We start from the raw sequence: 20,830 nt of genomic DNA on the forward strand, positions 1-20,830 counted from the left end.
TTTGGTGTTGCCAAAGCGGACAGTAACTGGAACAAACAGCTTGGGATTGAGGGAAGAAAAAGAACTTCGGCTTAACTCAGTCCCTCTTCCTGGAGTTAAGCACTGGCTTTTACTGGACGAGTTGGACAATCTTTTAACATATGCCCCTTAATACCGCAGTAAAGACATAGTCCCAGATTATGCCTTCTGAGACGTTCAGCTTCGGATAATTTAATAGCACCAACCTCCATGGGTTCACTTGACTCAGAGATAGAAGTATTTGGAGAAGGAAGTTTTGGAGAATGAGGCATAGGACGAAAGGAAGATCTGATAAAGGATCTTCTGTTACGGTCACGTTCATGGAGACGCTCAGAGTAACGAGCATCAAGCTTGATACATAAGTTGATAAGATCTTCTAGAGAATCGGGAAGATCCCTATAAACCAATTCATCTTTCAAACGATCACAAAGACCTTTACGAAATGCTGCACGCAGGGCCCCATGATTCCACATAGTTTCAGCAGGTAAAGTCCGGAATTCTATAGCGTATTGTGCTACAGAAAGAGATCCCTGTCTTAAATCTAAAAGTCCTGCTTCAGCCGCCGCTGATCTACCAGGTTTATCAAACACAGAAGAAAATATAGATACAAAAGTGTCAATATCCTGGAGCAAAGGATCATCCTTTTCCAACAGTGGAGAAACCCAAGCCAGGGCTTTACCCTTCTTAAGAGAAATTAAAAAGGTGATCTTGGAGGAAGAAGAAACAAACATCTGAGGATTATTTCTGAAGTGAAGGCGGCACTGATTAAGAAATCCTCGACAGTCTTCAGGATTGCCGTCATATTTATCCGGTAGTGGAATTCTAGGAATAAATTGTTCTGCAGGTTGTGGCGGATTAAACGCAGGGTTAGAGCTGGCCGCAGGAACAACAGGTGTTGCAGAGACTTGAGAAGGTGGAGACAGATTATGCAAGAGAGCAGTTATTTGATCCAATTTAGAATCCAGGGATTGCAGGTGTGCAGAGTGGGTTCCAAGAAGCTGTCCCTGTAGAGCCACAGCTCTGGATAACTCACCAGGGTCCATTATATGGCCTGTTTGTAATGTCAGGATAGGTATAGTCCAGAGTTAGACCCAAATGCTAGAATGAGGTTAATAACACCCTAGCACAGTGAGTATATACCAGGACCTGACCCTGCGACAGCTGTAGTATAATATACTCACAGTAATAGACTGGAAGATGGCACAGCAGGGTCAGGAGAAGAAACTTTGTGTAGATAGGATTAATCAATAGAGTAATCAGGCAAGCGATGTTCAGCAACGTGTAATCAGGCAGGTAAGGTTAACCAATAGAATAGTCAGGCAAGCAATATCCAGTAACGTGTAATCAGGCAGGTAGGGGTTAACCAGTAGAGTAATCAAGCAAGCAATGTCCAGAAACGTGTAATCAGGCAGATAGGGATTAACCAATAGAGTAGTCAGGTAAGCAATGTCCAGCAACGTGTAATCAGGCAAGTATGGGTTAACCAATAGAGTAGTCAGGTAAGCAGTGTCCAGCAACGTGTAATCAGGCAGGTATGGGTTAACCAATAGAGTAGTCAGGTAAGCAATGTCCAGCAACGTGTAATCAGGCAGGTATAGGTTAACCAATAGAGTAGTCAGATAAGCAATGTCCAGCAACGTGTAATCAGGCAGGTATGGGTTAACCAATAGAGTAGTCAGGTAAGCAATGTCCAGCAACGTGTAATCAGGCAGGAAGGGGTTAACCAATAGAGTAGTCAGGTAAGCAGTGTCCAGCAACGTATAATCAGGCAGGTATGGGTTAACCAATAGAGTAGTCAGGTAAGCAATGTCCAGCAACGTATAATCAGGCAGGTATGGGTTAACCAATAGAGTAGTCAGGTAAGCAATGTCCAGCAACGAGTAATCAGGCAGGAAGTGGTTAATCAATAGAGTAGTCAGGTAAACAGTGTCCAGCAACGATATGATCAGGCAGGTAGGGGTTCAGGGTTTAGGATAAGAAGGCACAGGTTCAGAATAACACAGGTATAACTTGTACTCACTTAGCCAACGAGTGAAAACAAACAGGCACCGATGAGAGGAGACGCCGGAATAAGAAGGCCTCCTGACGTCATCAGAAGTGCCGACAGGAACAGGGTTGCTAAGCAACCAAGAAAGCGCTACCGCGCTGAGACAGAGGCAGAAGAAAGCGATCAGCAGCTGAGCGATCGCGACAACGCCCCTTGATATGACCACAGAAATCTTTGTTTCATCAATCCACAGCACCTTCTTCCAAAATGAAGCTGGCTTGTCCATATTTGCGTTTTTCATACCTCAAGCAACTCTGTCTGTGGCGTGTGTGCAGAAAAGGCTTCTTCCGCATCACTCTCCCATACGCTGAATTGTTGAACGATGCACAGTGACACCATCTGCAGCAAGATGATGTTGTAGGTCTTTGGAGGTGGTCTGTGGGCTGTTTTTGACCGTTCTCACGATCCTTTGCCTCTCCGATATTTTACTTCTGGCCTTAACAAAAACTGTGCCTGTGGTCTTCCATTTCCTCACTATGTTCCTCACAGTGGACACTGACAGCTTAAATTTCTGCGATAGCTTTTTGTAGCCTTCCCCTAAACCATAATGTTGAACAATCTTTGTTTTCAGTTAATTTCAGGGTTGTTTTGAGGTCCCCATGTTGCCACTCTTCACAGGAGAGTCAAAGAGAACAACAACTTGCAATTGGCCACCTTTGCCTCAGCCTCCGGGGTGCACTTAAACCATTGATATAAGAAATAAATAAGAAAGGCACTCTCCGTGTAAATAGTAATTTAACTTTTACTTAGATGAACATTTTCGGGGTTGCCCCCGTCCTCAGACCTTACAAAACAAATGAAACAGTGAACTATTTATGTGATTACCTGGTTGTGATCCTGCCAGAGCGTGTAGCGTCCCCATAGCGCAACTGCGCATGCGCCAGAGTATGTACAGAGGCCCTGGAGGTTCAAAAGAGTCACCAAGTCAAACCACAAACAGAAAAAGTAAAAACAATAATTATACAATTAAAATAAAAGCACGGCACATAGCAACTATAGGGGTTACTGATAGAAACAAAAACGTTTGTAAATGTTGCGTTTTGCAGTGTTAAATTAGATAGAATCTGAGGTAATGTATAGAGTGGCTGCGTGTGAGGGAAGCATCAGTGATTTACATGACACCTTACAGTAAATACCACGATCATTAGATATATATTTATTTAATATGCCCAAACCATCACTAAGCAAAAAGCTCCATCTATTAACAGTTAATGTCACTGTTGCGGAGTCTAACCACAGTTGCTAAGCAACAATTAACAACAAACAATCTTAATGCACCAATCCGGTGCCCGCCATAATACAACCCCAATCGATCTATCTGTAATATTACCACTCATATTTCATATGTCACACTGTTAACAAACAAGATTTTAACAAATTTATAACAGAATATTAAAACTGAACTACTGTTGCTAAATAACCATAGATACTCACAATGCACCAATCAGGTGCTGACAATCCACCCAGAGGGATTAACAAATGTCCACCACCTATCACACTACTAGGATAGTGCACTAGCCCCTACAGATAACTAATAGATGTTTAGAATATTCAGATCCAAGTGAATGAGACCTGTCACCAACCTTAAACAGGCATAGTCTCCCAATGTTAGTAAAATAATCCGCCCAGAGCGATTAACAAAAGTCTACCACCTATCACCCTACTAGGGTGGTGCACTGACCGCTACAGATAACTAACAGATGTTAAGACTGTTCCAATCCAAGTGAGTGAGACCTGTCACCAACCTTAAACAGGCATAGTCTCCCAATGTTAGTAAAATATAACATTCATTTACATTTCCAAATGCTACATGCAAGCAACAAGATGTTATAGAATACCAACTCCATCACATATTAACCCTACACCTTTCCACAACCAATCAAGAAAATTGAGAGGGAACATAAACATAAATTTAACTCATTACTCCACACAATCTCAGAGTATTGTGTCAATATGGACTATGCATACTACATGGCATTGTTCACACTCTCAGGACATCATGACTGTAACACTGAAAACATTAATCAAGAAGATTAATACAAAAAATTAATCCAAAAAATTAATCAAAGAAACCAATATAGTAGAATCTTACTCATTAGATATACCAATGTGTGCATTGTATATATCTCTCATAAATCAAAAAAGGCCAACCGACCTAATCTTATATGCACAACAAAACACCACAAGATCAAATCATTATCCATTTCAAAATTCTTAGAAAATTGTACAATGTTCAAACATGTATCACAGAACCTCCATGGATATATATTATATCCAAAACATACCATAATTCACAGAAAGCATTGCATATCAAAATGGACATTAAGTACCTTGGGTACCAGAGTGTCAAGTGTAAAAATCCATCTACTTTCCCTCTGCAGTAGCAACCTGCCTCTATCACCGCCTCTTGTAAGAGGTGGGACATGATCTATGATAATAAATCGTAGATCAGTATTCTTGTGTTTGGCTTGTAAAAAATGTCTGGCTACTGGTTGGTCTGATTTACCATTATTTATAGCTGCTCTAATGGCCGACCTATGGTTGGCCATTCTAGTGCGGGCATCATCTTGTGTCTTACCGACATAGAATTTTCCACATGGACAGTGGATCATATATATGATGTAGTTGGTAGTGCATGTGACTCTATGTCTAATGGCAAATTTTCTATTTGTCCAGGGGTGTGTGAAAAATTTGCTCTGGGTCATCCCACTGCATGTGGTGCATCCACTACACCAGAAGCACCCATTTTTGGTGGTGTCTAACCATGTTTTAGACTTGTAGCTCAGTCTATTGTCGGGTCGCATCAGATGATCCCTTAAGGAGGCCGCCCTCCTATACCAAACAATCGGTGAGTCCATAGACTTGCAAGACAGTCCCTTGTCAGTTGAGATGATATCCCAATGCTCTCGTAATATATTCGGTAGAGTGACTTTATCAGGAGTAAAGGTGGTCGTCAATATCATCCGTTCCTTGGGTGGTACCTCGGGTGCAGTCATCCCCAGAGCATCATTCTGTGAGATATTCTTAGCTTCCAGAAAAGCCGTGGTTAGATGTTGTCTACTGTAACCTCGCTGTTCAAATTTTGTCCTCATCTCTTCAAGTTGTAGCTGTTTGTTCACTTGATCACTGTTGTTCCGGGTTACCCTCTTAAATTGTGACTTGGGCAAAGCCTTTTTCAAGAATGGTGGGTGGCAGCTCGTTCCTTGGAGAATTGAATTCCTGTCAGTAGGTTTTTGGTATAATGTAGTCTTCAGGCCATCCCCAGATCTGTATATCCTTAAATATAGGAAATCAATTGTTTGTTTGTTATAGGTGATCTTGAACTTAAGATTGCTGTTTGTTCGGTTCAGTTCTTCAAACCAAGAATCTAGACCTTGTTGGTCCCCTCTCCAAATCAGGAATAGATCGTCTATGTACCTTCGGAACATTGATATCCGTGGATCCTGGAATAGTGTGGTACCTAGAGTCTCAAATTGTGCCATATACAGATTGGCATAGGATGGGGCCACATTGGACCCCATCGCTGTGCCCGAAATCTGCAGATAGAATTTTGATTCGAATTTGAAATAATTCATCTTGAGACAATATTCCAGTAGCTGTATTACCACATCGACCGGTGGACCCACATAGGGAGAATTGAGTAAAGTAGATTTGATCGCAGCCATACCCTCATCATGCGGGATGACCGTATAGAGGCTGGTTACATCCAGGGTAACCAGCACATCATCTTCAGTTAATCCCTTAATCTCACGTAGTGTTTTCACCATCTCAATAGAATCCAGAAGAAAGGAACCCATCTGTCTCACAAATGGTTGCAGGATATCGTCCACATACACCGCAAGTGATTGTAATATCGAGCCCCTCGCCGACACAATTGGGCGTCCTAGAGGCATTAAGATTGTTTGTTGTTTATTGTTGCTTAGCAACTGTGGTTAGACTGCGCAACAGTGACATTAACTGTTAATAGATGGAGCTTTTTGCTTAATGATGGTTTGGGCATATTAAATAAATATATATCTAATGATCGTGGTATTTACTGTAAGGTGTCATGTAGATCACCGATGCTTCCCTCACACGCAGCCACTCTATACATTACCTCAGATTCTATCTAATTTAACACTGCAACACGCAACATTTACAAACGTTTTTGTTTCTATCAGTAGCCCCTATAGTTGCTATGTACCGTGCTTTTATTTTAATTGTATAATTCTTGTTTTTACTTTTTCTGTTTGTGGTTTGACTTGGTGACTCTTTTGAACCTCCAGGGCCTCTGTACATACTCTGGCGCATGCGCAGTTGCGCTATGGGGACGCTACACGCTCTGGCAGGATCGCAACCAGGTAATCACATAAATAGTTCACTGTTTCATTTGTTTTGTAAGGTCTGAGGACGGGGGAAACCCCGAAAACGTTCATCTAAGTCAAAGTTAAATTACTATTTACACGGAGTGTGCCTTTCTTATTTATTTCTTATATCAATGGTTTAAGTGCACCCCGGAGGCTGAGGCAAAGCAGTGAGTGTGGGATCCCTCCTGAAGTTTGTATTATTTATTTGATCTCTGCACCCTGTATGGATTGTTTAAACCTGGACTATTTTTGTGTATTCAGTTGACGTATGGTCATCTGGGATATTTTTTGCTTTTAATATTTCTGATCACAAGGTGTGGTGGTTTGGTATACAACATGTCACAGGCACAATCACAGCAAACGGTGGAAACTGATGGAATAGAGGGTGCTACAATATTCAAGTTCAGTGAGGCAGATGCAAGCAGAATAAGATTCGATGAATTGGCTATCAAAACAAAGAGGGAACAGCCAGAACAGCTGTACAATCAATTGGTTAAACTGAGGAAAAGAGAAATTTATCTAAAATTGCATGGCTGTTACTTATCTGATTATCATAGGAGATCATTTATCCCTAAAGGATTCAGGGTCAAAAATGTCCCCACCATTGGGCGTAATAATGCCACCTTTTGCGTCAAATGGTGTGGGATCAAATGGTGTGGGATCTTAAACAAATGTTCTCTTGATCTTATCTTACTTGTTATAGACAAAGTAACCACATTACTTAAACAAGTGGAAAATGAAGTGCAGGTCTTTGAAACACAGCATCATGACAAGTTGGAGGGTGATGAAGATGAAGATTGGCTATCTAAAATTAAGAACCAGGTAGATCAATATGAGAATGAACTCATTTCTTTTAAAGAACGTAAATGGGAGGCTGTTACCAGCGATTACAGGGAGAAGAGAGTATATAAATGGCTGTTAGGCCTAGAGGAAAGAAGATTTGTCTTCAGAAACAGAAGACCCCGGGTATATAAGCCTAGAAACTTAAACACCAGTTCTGACCCTGAACAGGGTGATTCTTTAGAAATGGGCACTACCACAGGCTCCCAACCCATGACCACCCGGTCAAAAAACGCCTCCAGAGGAGGCCACACCCAAGGAGAAGTGGCCGCAGGCGTAAGGGGATCAGCCAGGGGAGACCACCATGGCAATGGCGCCGGGGGTGGAATTAAGCAACATAATCAACCTCAGTTCTCATCAATTAACAACTATTGAGCGAGGGATATTGGAAAAAGGACTGAGCTTTGTACCCACGGCTAAACTAGATAGGTTTGATCTTCATGTTGACCTATATAAGTTTAATAGGAAACTCTGTCTTAAGGAACACTTTGGAAAGGCTGAATACCCTGTGGAGAAATTCAGGAAACACAGCAAATTTGACCGCAAGTCATCAAATGCCAGCATCAGTACGTACACACGTATGATAAAGGAGAATTTTGAGGGTACTATCAATACAGAACACCCCACAAGGAACAACTTTTCTAGAGCTGAATGGAAGGCATTGAAGGACTTAAAGGGAAACCACAACCTGGTGATACGCAATGCGGATAAAGAGGGTGCATTAGTCTTGCAGGACTATAAGGACTACAGGGATGAAATCATGTCACAGTTGGATGATAAGATGGTATATCGTACATTACCACAGGATCCCACCTCTGATTTTAAAAAAACCATTGATAAGTATCTTGATACATTGTATTCAACTAACGTTGTATCTAAAGCAACATATGAATTCCTGGTTGTGGATTTTCCGATAATTCCGATTATATACACCTTACCTAAAGTCCACAAGGACCCTGTGAGGCCTCCAGGACGCCCAATTGTGTCGGCGAGGGGCTCGATATTACAATCACTTGCGGTGTATGTGGACGATATCCTACAACCATTTATGAGACAGATGGGTTCCTTTTTTCTGGATTCTATTGAGATGGTGAAAACACTACGTGAGATTAAGGGATTAATTGAAGATGATGTGCTGGTTACCCTGGATGTAACCAGCCTCTATACGGTCATCCCGCATGATGAGGGCATGGCTGCGATCAAATCTACTTTACTCAATTCTCCCTATGTGGGTCCACCAGTCGATGTGGTAATACAGCTACTGGAATATTGTCTCAAAATGAATTATTTCAAGTTTGAATCAAAATTCTATCTGCAGATTTCGGGCACAGCGATGGGGTCCAATGTGGCCCCATCCTATGCCAATCTGTATATGGCACAATTTGAGACTCTAGGTACCACACTATTCCAGGATCCACGGATATCAATGTTCCGAAGGTACATAGACTATCTATTCCTGATTTGGAGAGGGGACCAACAAGGTCTAGATTCTTGGTTTGAAGAACTGAACCGAACAAACAGCAATCTTAAGTTCAAGATCACCTATAACAAACAAACAATTGATTTCCTATATTTAAGGATATACAGATCTGGGGATGGCCTGAAGACTACATTATACCAAAAACCTACTGACAGGAATTCAATTCTCCAAGGAACGAGCTGCCACCCACCATTCTTGAAAAAGGCTTTGCCCAAGTCACAATTTAAGAGGGTAACCCGGAACAACAGTGATCAAGTGAACAAACAGCTACAACTTGAAGAGATGAGGACAAAATTTGAACAGCGAGGTTACAGTAGACAACACCTAACCACGGCTTTTCTGGAAGCTAAGAATATCTCACAGAATGATGCTCTGGGGATGACTGCACCCGAGGTACCACCCAAGGAACGGATAATATTGACGACCACCTTTACTCCTGATAAAGTCACTCTACCGAATATATTAAGAGAGCATTGGGATATCATCTCAACTGACAAGGGACTGTCTTGCGAGTCTATGGACTCACCGATTGTTGGGTATAGGAGGGCGGCCTCCTTAAGGGATCATCTGATGCGACCCGACAATAGACTGAGCTACAAGTCTAAAACATGGTTAGACACCACCAAAAATGGGCGCTTCCGGTGTAGTGGATGCACCACATGCAGTGGGATGACCCAGAGCAAATTTTTCACACACCCCTGGACAAACAGAAAATTTGCCATTTGACATAGAGTCACATGCACTACCAACTACATCATATATATGATCCACTGTCCATGTGGAAAATTCTATGTCGGTAAGACACAACCATAGGTCGGCCATTAGAGCAGCTATAAATAATGGTAAATCAGACCAACCAGTAGCCAGACATTTTTTACAAGCCAAACATAAGAATACTGATCTACGATTTATTATCATAGATCATGTCCCACCTCTTACAAGAGGCGGTGATAGAGGCAGGTTGCTACTGCAGAGGGAAAGTAGATGGATTTTTACACTTGACACTCTGGTACCCAAGGGACTTAATGTCCATTTTGATATGCAATGCTTTCTGTGAATTATGGTATGTTTTGGATATAATATATATCCATGGAGGTTCTGTGATACATGTTTGAACACTGTACAATTTTCTAAGAATTTTGAAATGGATAATGATTTGATCTTGTGGTGTTTTGTTGTGCATATAAGATTAGGGCGGTTGGCCTTTGTTGATTTATGAGAGATATATACAATGCACACATTGGTATATCTAATGAGTAAGATTCTACTATATTGGTTTCTTTGATTAATTTTTTGGATTAATTTTTTGGATTAATCTTCTTGATTAATGTTTTCAGTGTTATGATGTCCTGAGAGTGTGAACAATGCCATGTAGTATGCATAGTCCATATTGACACAATACTCTGAGATTGTGTGGAGTAATGAGTTAAATTTATGTTTCTGTTCGCTCTCAATTTTCTTGATTGGTTGTGGAAAGGTGTAGGGTTAATATGTGATGGAGTTGGTATTCTATAACATCTTGTTGCTTGCATGTAGCATTTGGAAATTTAAATGAATGTTATATTTTACTAACATTGGGAGACTATGCCTGTTTAAGGTTGGTGACAGGTCTCACTCACTTGGATCGGAATAGTCTTAACATCTATTAGTTATCTGTAGCGGTCAGTGCACTACCCTAGTAGGGTGATAGGTGGTAGACTTTTGTTAATCGCTCTGGGCGGATTATTTTACTAACATTGGGAGACTATGCCTGTTTAAGGTTGGTACAGGTCTCATTCACTTGGATCTGAATAGTCTAAACATCTATTAGTTATCTGTAGCGGCTAGTGCACTATCCTAGTAGTGTGATAGGTGGTGGACATTTGTTAATCGCTCTGGGTGGATTGTCAGCACATGATTGGTGCATTGTGAGTATCTATGGTTACTTAGCAACAGTAGTTGCACACCGGAGGATAGATAGTTTTAATATTCAGTTTTAATATTCTGTTATAAATTTGTTAAAATCTTGTTTGTTAACAGTGTGACATATGAAATATGAGTGGTAATATTACAGATAGATCGATTGGGGTTGTATTATGGCGGACACCGGATTGGTGCATTAAGATTGTTTGTTGTTTATTGTTGCTTAGCAACTGTGGTTAGACTCCGCAAAAGTGACATTAACTGTTAATAGATGGAGCTTTTTGCTTAGTGATGGTTTGGGCATATTAAATAAATATATATCTAATGATCGTGGTATTTACTGTAAGGTGTCATGTAGATCACTGATGCTTCCCTCACACGCAGCCACTCTATACATTACCTCAGATTCTATCTAATTTAACACTGCAACACGCAACATTTACAAACGTTTTTGTTTCTATCAGTAACCCCTATAGTTGCTATGTGCCATGCTTTTATTTTAATTGTATAATTCTTGTTTTTACTTTTTCTGTTTGTGGTTTGACTTGGTGACTCTTTTGAACCTCCAGGGCCTCTGTACATACTCTGGCGCATGCGCAGTTGCGCTATGGGGACGCTACACACTCTGGCAGGATCACAACCAGGTAATCACATAAATATTTAACTGTTTCATTTGTTTTGTAAGGTCTGAGGACGGGGGCAACCCCGAAAACGTTCATCTAAGTAAAAGTTAAATTACTATTTACACGGAGAGTGCCTTTCTTATATATTTTATATATATATATATATATATATATATATATATATATATATATATATATATATATATATATATATATATATATATATATATATATATATATATATAAATAAAAGTGCAATGGAGCCCTTTGCTGTCAAGTATATGAACACATGAAAAAGCATATGTATGCAGTATTCATATTTACTGAAGTGATAGGGGCCCATTTATCAATCTCTGGATGGAGCTTGAGGGCCACGTGTTTCTGGCGAACCTGCAGACTTGCCAGACACACCAGTTATGAAGCAGTGGTCTAAAGACTGCTGCTCCATAACCTGTCCGCCAGCTCTGAGCAGGCGGACAGACATCGCCGCAATTCAACCCGATCGAGTACAAACGGGTTAATTGACACCCCCCCTGCTGGTGGCCGATTGGCCGCGAATCTGCAGGGGCGGCATTGCACCAGCATCTCACAAGAGCTGCTGGTGCAATGCTGTATTGCTCTCCGCATTCAGCGAGGTCTGTCTGACCTGATCCGCACTGTCGGATCAGGTCTGACAGACCTTTGTTAAATAGGCCCTTTATACTATGTGTTTACGGTAAATATCTTACATTACAATGTTCTGTATATAGCAGAATATTTTCTAAGTATTTTTAAATAGATATTCCTATATATAGCTGTGTATCTATACCTATATATAATAATCTATATATATAGGTAGAGAAATATATTTTACCATAAAACCATCAGATATATGTAGAAATATGTATTTATGAATAAATAGAATATATTCTGCTATGTGAAGAACATTGGAATGTGAAATATTAATAATTTTATTTCGGGTTAGCGCACTCAAAGGGACAGTCTACCATAGAATTGTTATTGTTTTAAAAGATAGATAATCCCTTTATAACCCATTCTCCAGTTTTGCATAACCAACACAGTTATATTAATATACTTTTTACCTCTGTGATTACCTTGTATCTAGGAACCTTCTTCCAGCCCCCTAATCTCATAACTGTGACTGTTTATTAGCTATTGTCTTAAATTTAGCATTGTGATGGGCTAAATCTTAAATAACCCCCTGTGCCTGAACACAGTGTTTTCTATATGGCCCACGTGTACTTTCTGTCTCTTTGTGTTGAAAAGAGATTTAAAAAGCATGTGATAAGAAGCAGCCCTCAAAAGGCTTAGAAATTAGCATATGAGCCTACCTATGTTTAGTTTAAACTAAGAATACCAAGAGAAAAAAGCAAATTTGATGATAAAAGTAAATTGGAAAGTTGATTAAAATTAAAAGTCCTATCTGAATAATGAAAGTTTAATTTATACTAGACTGTCCCTTTAAGAATATACAATCTGGTTTGCACGCGAGTAGGGTGGGTTTTTTCCCCACTTTTTTTGCTCCATTAATTCCTATGGGGGAATACATGAATGCATGCACGATATCCTAACTTCTGATTTTTGTCCACATCGGGTTAGAGCGCAAGCGAAAACGTTTTACTTTCAACTTGTAAAATGAGCGCTACCTGACATACGCAAAAACCTTACTTCTAGCAGAGTTAGAGCACGAGCGGGAGCGTTGAATGCCACTCCACTTGTAATCTGGCCCATAATGAGACATTCCCAAGCAAACCATTTATTCATAAATGATGTGCCAAATGTCTGCAAATCCTCAACTGTACACATGTACGCAGACAACACAGTAATCTATGCAAAGAAATCCGATCTGCCGCAGCTTGAGGCAGTGCTCTAAGACCAGTTCACAGAGGTAGAAAAGTGGATCTCAAAAAACAAACTCTTCCTAAACACTGACAAAACTGTCACAATGATCTTTGGAACGGGACCTAAATTACACAAACTACAAAATTCCCATCTACGCATCAAAACAAAATCAAATTGCACACTGACCCGCAGTCAACTCTTTCAAATACTTGGGTATGTTGTTAGACCCCAATCTATCTTTTGGCCTCCACAGAGAAATAATTGCATCTAAACTCTATCCAAAACTAGGTGCCCTGTACAGAAACAAATTCTGCCTCAGCCCTACAGTAAAGGAAAAGATTGTACAGCAAATGGTGATGCCAATTTTGGATTCTGGGGATGTAGTATACGCACCTGCACCGCAAACTCACCTTAATAAACTTAATACACTGTATAACTCGTTCTGCCGCTTTGTGCTACAATGTAACTACAAGAGTAGACCCACCATTGTGACATGCTAAAAGAACTAAACTGGCTGACGCTGGAATCCAGACGCACCCTCCATCTTTCCAGCCTTGTGTTTAAGAGCCTTTCTGGGAAGCTCCCATCCTACCTGAGCAGAATGCTCTCCCCGGCTGTTCCCACCTCCCATAAACTCCGATCCAGTACCAGCACATTATTTAGTCTGCCTCCATACAAAAAGAAAGCAGCTTGATCCTTTTCCTACAGAGCATCACAATTATGGAACAACCTCCCGCACACTTTAAAACCTTCCCCAAGCCTAAAATCCTTTAAGAAATCCCTTTCGGCAAATCTCAAAACAGAATGAACCTGTCATGGTTGATTATATATTTCCTATCTGTTCTATGTTAAATTTTGCATATATTATGTATTAATATTGTTTTTGTATTCTGTTGTACCCTATTGTAACAATGCAATGTTTTGTGGACCCAGGACATACTTGAGAACGAGAGAAATCTCAATGTATCCTTCCTGGTAAAATATTTTATAAATAAATAAACCCCCATGTGTTTTTTCCACTTTATTTTTAAAAGATCTTTTGTGTGGTACTGCTCCAAGACCATCATTTAAAAGAGCATGGGGATCTGGGGGAAATACATCCAGTTGCACAATATTCAAAGAAAAAACTAAATTATTAACCAATAAGTAATAATATTTGTCCATGTGGGAAATGTGAACAATGGATTAGAAGTCCCAATATGGTGCATAGATCAAATTAAAATGATGCCAAAAACAATAAAGGTGCAGACCTCCCAGGAAAGGACAATGAAGACCCACTTGAGTCTCAGAACCAGCGATGTTAGTTGTGCCTCGAAATGGAGAATCACAGTAGTGAAGTATGATTTAGCATCAACACTGGAGGAATGTACTCACAGTAGAGTTGAAGATTACAACTTTTTATTCAATAATAAATGTATCAGGATACAGGAAGAATCTGAATACTTTTAATAAAAGTTAAAAGCTTAAAAACAGCTCAAAGTAAATTACTCAACAAGTTTCTGGGGAGAACTGCCTTCAAGAGCATATAGTGCAATAAAATAGCTTTATGTTTAAATATTTTTATTATTATAATAATTCTTGATCATGTACAATACAGAAAGAATTTAAGAATGAGTTTGATAACATTAGCATATACCAATTCCAACATAACTAGATGATATACCTCCAGTTCCACTCATATATTTTAATACACTTTATATTTCCAGGGGGTACATTTTTAAATGTAAAGGATCCTACAAAGAAACAATTAAAATTTCACATTCTACATATCAGTTGTCTATATTGGAATCTCTTCCAGAAACGTTGTTACTCATTTATCTCTTTGTGAACCTCTTACTCATTAATAGAGCAATAAAAATAGAGTATGCGAAAAGGTTCTCATTTCTGATGATGATCAAATAAACACGGCTCTAAAAGGAACGGGGGAAAAAAAGGGGGGGGGGCAGACAATATTCCCACTCCCAGCGGTCCCCTCAAGCCTACCAGTGATGTTCAGACTCAGTGCTCAAGTATCAGGTTGGGCCTCGTGTTCTCTTCTAGGGGAATTCGAGTTGCTAATCCAGTAGTACCATATTTTCTGGAATTAAGTTCTATTGTTTAACGTGTCTGCTGCAGATTCATACGTAGTATATGTGTGGCTAATTTTATTATGTATTTCCGACCATGGAGGGTAGCCTACCTTCCAATACTTTGCAATGCAGACCCTCGTTACTGTACACAGGATTCCAACGAATGTGTTAATATATTTATGGAATCTATCTATGTGTTCGTGTAATAGTGCCTGTTGGATAGTAAGAGTAACCTCTTCCTCTAGTAGCTGGCTAATAAGAGTGGAGAGTTTCTGCCAAATCCTCTGTATTCCCCCACAGTCCCACCACATATGTTTGTATGACCCCAGTTCACCACAACCTCTATAACATAAATTACTACCATTTGGTTGCATATGAGCTGTCCTCATTGGGGTAAGATACCATCTAAATATAGTCTTCATAACATTTTGTTTTAGGTCTATGCTAATTAGTCCTTTATCAGCTCCCTGGATCATTTCCTCCCATTCCTGTACTCCTTTAATTGTATTCAAATCAGTCTCCCATGCCCTTATTACCGAAGATTTGGTTCTGTTCGGATGTGAATGCAGTGTTATGTACATTCTCGAGATGTTATGTTTGGTCCTAGCCAGGCTTGTGCCACATGTCTCTAACACTGTAGGTTGGCCACTGTTTAATTTTTTAAGAAAGATATGCAGGGAGGAGCGCAATTGGAGGTAGAGGTACCAGTGAAGTTTTATGGGTGTAAGTTTTTACTGTATCTGGGTGAAAGGTAGCAACTGTCCCCCCTTCACTACATCCGCCACCCTATAGAGCCCCTTGTTTTCCCATTTGGCTGCCACCTTGCGAGAGTCACCTGTCAGAAAGCATCTAATTGGGGTCAGTAAAGAATATGTAGGAAACAAGTCTGTTCTCTTAAGTGTCTGTGCCCATATCTTTGTGGTCAGGTCTGAAGTGTACGCCCGGGTTTGTATCTTAACTGAGTGGGTAGTGTGCGTGTCCCAAAAAATTGAGTCCCTCTCCTCCCATCCTCTGAGCTCCATCTCTAAAAACACCCAGGTAGCTTCCTCTGATCTCCTCATGAGACAAGAGTCCTGGGCTAGTCTAGCGGCCCTGTAATATTCCAAAAGATCAGGAGCACCTACTCCCCCCGCTGCCCTGCTCCTACAAATCACCTGTTTCGCTATTCTAGCCGATTTCGGTCCTCTTATAAAGGCTAGTATGTCAGCCTGTGTTTTAATAATATCTGCTTTGACCAGTTTAATGGGAAGGGCTCTAAAAAGATATAGAATCCGCGGCAGTATGTTCATTTTGACTATTGCTACTCTCCCCATCCAAGAGAAACCACATGTTCGCCACTTCAAAAGGTCTTTCTTAAATTGATTAAGGAGCGGGGTGTAGTTATATTTATATAGAAGTTGCATCTGAACTGGGAGATTAATGCCCAAATATTTGAGTGTTTTAGTAACCCACCGAAATTCAAAGTTAAGTTCGATTATTTTCCGTGTGTGTAAGGGGATGGCCACTGGCAGGAGTTCGCTTTTTTCCATGTTCATTTTGTATCCCTATATACGTGAAAATTCCGTTAAAGTCTTATTCAAATTAGGGAATGATATAAGCGGTTTAGTAATGGTGAGTGATATGTCATCCGCAAATAAAGATATTTTGTATTCAGATTGGGCCACTCGAATTCCCGATATGTCTTGGTGTACTCTAATTTTGGCCGCCAGCGGCTCAATACAAAGGGCAAACAACAGGGGCGACAGAGGACATCCCTGTCTCGTCCCATTTAGTATGGGAAAGAGACTGGACCTATAACCTCCCGAAGTCACCTGGGCCCGCGGATTGGAATATATTGCATGTAAAGCCGTCATAAAAGTATCATTAAATCCCATCTCCCTCATAACCGTAAGCATCTATTTCCAGTCTATTCTGTCAAACGCCTTCTCCGCGTCCAGCGATAGGAGGCGTGTGTTTTCTAAGTGGTGGATCAAATTAATTACTCGTCTTATGTTATCCGGGGCCTCCCTATTCTGTATAAACCCCACTTGATCGGGGTGAACCAAATGTGGTATGATTGGCTTAAGGCGGCTGGCCAAGACATTAGTAAAAATCTTAAGGTCCTGGTTGATTAAAGAGATAGGGCGATAGTTTTGGCATTTTCTATGGTCTTTATCTGGCTTGGGGATTACCACTATCTTTGCATCCAATAACTCCTGAGGGATAGGGTTGCCTTCCAGGATGAAGTTACAGAATTTAGTTAAGTGAGGAACAAGTGTGCTTTTGAAAAGTTTATAATATTCCCCTGGAAAACCGTCAGGGCCAGCCGCCTTCCCTGGTTTCAAGTCTTTAATAGCTCTTAAAATCTCTTCCGTGGTTATCGGGGCATTAAGGGCGTCCCTTTGTTCCGTCGTAAGTGAAGTCAGTTTACAGTTACCTAAAAATTCCCTCGTTTGAGTTGCTGTCTCTGTGTTATGAATTGCCTTTTCCCCATCATAAAGTTTATCGTAGAAGTTTGCAAAAGTGTTAACTATTTCCTGGGGGTGGGAGGTTAGGTCCCCTCTCTCCGTCTCTATCGAGAGTATAGCCGACGCCTTACATCTCTCCCTAATCTTATGTGCCATAAATCTGTCTGGCTTGTTCGCAAAAATAAAGTAATGTGACTTCAGTAGTTGAGCTGCTCTTATTGATTATGAGTTTAATATTGTTGCTAAGGAGTTTTTGTCTTGGAGGGCTCGTAGTGTCACTGGGTTTTTAGTCAGTTTATGTTGTCTCTCTAAAGTCTCAATTTCTTTGTGGAGCTGTTCTGTATGGGCTCTATATTTCTTATTAATTTTATCTTTAAGTTGAATCAGTAATCCTCTAATTACAGCTTTGTGAGCAGCCCATAAGTATATTGGGTTCTGTCATGGAGCGTAATATATCATTCAATAAAATAGCTTTAAAGGGACATTATACACTCATTTTTTCTTTGCATAAATGTTTTTTTAGATGATCTATTTATATAGCCCATAAAGGTTTTTTTTTTGTTTGTTTTTGTTTTTTTAAAATGTAGTTTTGCTTATTTTTAAATAACATTGCTCTGATTTTCAGACTCCTAACCAAGCCCCAAAGTTTTATGAGAATACTGACGTATACCTACTCCAGCTTGCTCCTGTTTGTGTAAAGGGTCTTTTCATATGCAAGAAGGGGAAAGGGGGGAGTGTCTTATTTCCCACTTGCAGTGGGCTTTCCAGCTACCTTTTAAACAGAGCTAAACTGAGAGCTTCTAAGTAAGTTTTTAAACAGTTTTATACTGGATTTGTATATCAGTATCTGTGCATCTTATTCTTTATAGTAGTGTCTATTACATGCAGTTATATCAAAATAAGTGTATACTGTCCCTTAAAGCCCATTGTGTGTGTTGCATTTAAACTACTAAAGTAAAACTCCTCCTACCACTTCTTCACCTGAAATTAGTTTATAAAACTGGTGAGGAGAAGGTTTACAACAATGGAGTTTATCTCCTACTTTATGTGGAAATGTATTAAATTCTAAGCTATGTCATAGTATATTTCATGGTTAAAATAAAACAAGATTAAAATACATTTTTATATAGAATAATTTTATTTCTATATGCAAAATCTTGACAAAAAATAGTTAAGTCTTAAAATATAAATTTACTAAAGGAAAACAATCAGCCAAAGGTACATAATTAAGTATTCAAGAATGAATAACAAAGAAATGCATATATTGACATATGCATCCTCTCTCAGTTTTGTTAAATAATACTGATATGCTGAACGCTGACATGAAACAAATCACCTGAACATCTCTATGTAAGGGAAGATATTTTACCTCAATTTTTTCAGCTTACAATAGTAAGTGCTCTGTGAACAGTTATCCTTCAGCTGCTGTCCAGCTGCAGGTTGAAAAAAAGAAAAAAAAGCAAGAAACAATAGCAACGCTAAGTATGGATGTGCATAGAATATTGACCAAAAATTGGCACATACTATAGGAGGCTTGCCCAGAAATGAAAGATTTTGCTGAGGAAACCCATATACGCTTATCGGAAAGGCAGTGTCAGGGTGCCAGGAATAAGACGAGAAGTGCAAAAATAATCACACTTTTATTAATAGCAAAAAATAATAAAAAAGTCCACAAGTCAAATAACAAGCCAGGAGTCAAAACCAGAGCTGGTAATCCGACGAGCCAAGTCAGGAGCCAAAGCGGATAGTCAAATGAGCCAGAATCAGGAACAAGGAAAACAGCAGAGTCAGGAACAAGCCAGGGATCAGGAACCAGGAAGGATGTCAGACAGCCAGGTAATACACAGGAACTCTCACAAACAGGTCTGAGACAATGCAAAGGCAAAGCATACTGAACAGAGGCCCTTTAAATAAAAAGTGATGACATCACAATTCTGAGACTGCATCCTGTCTCACATGGATGATGCACACCAGTCTGGCCATAAAAGGAAGTGCAGGAAATGAGCAGCATCCCCCACAATGCACCATAGTCAGGAAGAGAGGTGAGTAAAATGGCTGCCAGCAGCAACACAACAGGGAAAAAACCCTGACAGGTAAAATGTGTGGTAAAAGGTTGATAAAGGCAGTTACACCCCCTCAGTGGTAATACTATACTTTTTGGCAAACCCAAAAATGGCACATATCCATGTTTGAGTTGTGCTCATTGTAATAGCGTGATCAAAGGAAATACATTATCCCATCCATATACTGGGAAGAAATATATGATAAAAAGCTTTTTTTCCTGAAATTCATCTTATGGTGTAAATGCTCTTCAATGCCTGTCTGGGTTATTATTTGTAGGGGAGATTACCCAGCTGGTCAGGGACCGTATTGGTCAACCAAAATCCAACATCTGGAACCCAGACTTAAATCATCTTCTAGTCCACAACCATTTCAATCTATGGGTCATCAAGATAGCCAACTTATGTATATAGTTTTGGATAGAGAGTGAAAAAAGTTAGAGGGGGGTAGATTAAAAGAGCTATTGTGTAAAGAAGCTACATGTATATGTATGTTGGACACTATGCACTTCAAAGGAATGAATAGATCATTTGATCTCAATCCCTTTATCTGAATACAGGTGGCCCTTGGTTTAAGCCGGTTCAATTTGCACCGTTTCAGAATAACAACCTTTTTTTTCAGTCATGTGACTGCTATTGAAAAGCATTGAAAAGCAGTGCACTTATTAAAATAGCCAGTAGGTGGAGCTGTCCGCTTGTGTTGCAGCAAAGTTATGCAAGTTTACCAGATTGAAATTAATCTGTGTACACAGAACAGACCTTAGCTATCGAGCAGCTTTCAAAGCAACAAGATCTAGCAGCCACGTCCCTATTATCTTCCTGTCCAGCTGCTTGAGGTGAGGGTGCCTAACTGCTTAATCAGCCCAGATTGAAATGCATAGAATAGGTGCAGACCCAATATTATCTAACATGCTAACAATGCAGAGAACTGTTTGCAGAAAAATGCTAGTAAAAAAAGTTTTTGTTCATTAAACTTAGTTTGATGATGCAGTCTGTTGTGTGATGATTTAATTAGGTTTTTAATGCTGTTTAGCATTTAAAGTCTTCATTTCAAAGCTTGAAAAATAATGTATTAGGTGTTACTTATGACAATTTTTAGAGGGGCCTGGAACCTAACTCCCTCACTTCCCATTGACTTACATTATAAACTGGGTTT

The sequence above is a fragment of the Bombina bombina genome, chromosome 1 (genome assembly GCF_027579735.1).
Source record: "Bombina bombina isolate aBomBom1 chromosome 1, aBomBom1.pri, whole genome shotgun sequence".
In the NCBI taxonomy this organism is placed as follows: Eukaryota; Metazoa; Chordata; class Amphibia; order Anura; family Bombinatoridae; genus Bombina; species Bombina bombina.